The sequence below is a fragment of the Frankliniella occidentalis genome, unplaced genomic scaffold, assembly GCF_000697945.3.
Source record: "Frankliniella occidentalis isolate FOCC.00 unplaced genomic scaffold, Focc_3.1 Scaffold25, whole genome shotgun sequence".
In the NCBI taxonomy this organism is placed as follows: Eukaryota; Metazoa; Arthropoda; class Insecta; order Thysanoptera; family Thripidae; genus Frankliniella; species Frankliniella occidentalis.
In genome coordinates this window covers 565,016-565,898 of record NW_026267155.1, presented here as the reverse complement: position 1 = coordinate 565,898, position 883 = coordinate 565,016, and the positions used below count along the sequence as shown (strand labels likewise).

General features: G+C 62.5%; 1 protein-coding gene across 1 annotated transcript in view; it reads left to right on the top strand.

Moving 5' to 3' along the window:
• Window positions 1-883, top strand: part of LOC113213718 (uncharacterized) — a 73,449-nt gene that overhangs the window by 16,990 nt on the left and 55,576 nt on the right. The window lies entirely within an intron of this gene.

The window sequence follows — 883 nt, the reverse complement described above, 5'->3', positions numbered from 1 at the left end:
GGGGGGGGAGGGGACTCCGGTGTCGCGCTCATGGCGGGAGCGGGGCGGCGGACCCCCACGAGGCTCTGCCGTAGGTGATCCGCGGGGGGGTTACTGCCCCCTCACCCAGCTCCAGTTCCAGAGGATATCCAGGGGAGGGGGATATCCCCCAGCTAGTATCCCTGGAGTTCTGGAGTCCATTTCAACAATCGGTCCAGCTCATGGAGTGAAGGCTTTTCCAGCATATTCGCCCCCCCCCCTCAATTATAGCTGTCGCTCCAATCCACTCCAGTCTCTACGAATTCCTCCAGGCATTATTGAGAGAGGAGGGGCTTGCTTTGACTTATTCGCCCTCTTTGACCTCTCCTCTTCTCTTTCCCACAAACTGGGCTTGAACAGAGTCCTATAGTAGTCCTATACATATCCAGTATAGGACTCCACAAACCGAGACGTCTCGACGTATGTCGCAGGGCTGCGCCAGACGGGGTAAGAGAGAGGGTTGGGTAGTGAGGAGGAGGAGAGAGGGAGAAAGAGAGAGTGACGCGGGTGGGGCGGGCAGGGCGTTCTGTTCGGTTCATTGTTTGGCGGGACGGTGCGACTGCGGGCCGAGCCGGCTGGGCACGCGGGTGCGGCGGGGCGTGGCGGGGCGTGGCGGGGCGTGGCGGGGCGGTCTGGGCTGCGGAAAGAGCTGCAAGCTGAGAGGGGCCCGTTCCAAACGTACATGGCCACGGTCGAGGGGCGTACATCAATGAGGGGCCGAGATTAAACCACGAGGGAGAGAGAGACAGAGAGGGAGAGAAAGGGGGAGAGGGAGAGAGACAGAAGCCGGGTGCGTCGGCCTGCCCGGCCCGCCCCCATGCACCTCAAGGACGCCTCGTGTCTGGAGCTGAGGGAGGGAGGGGGG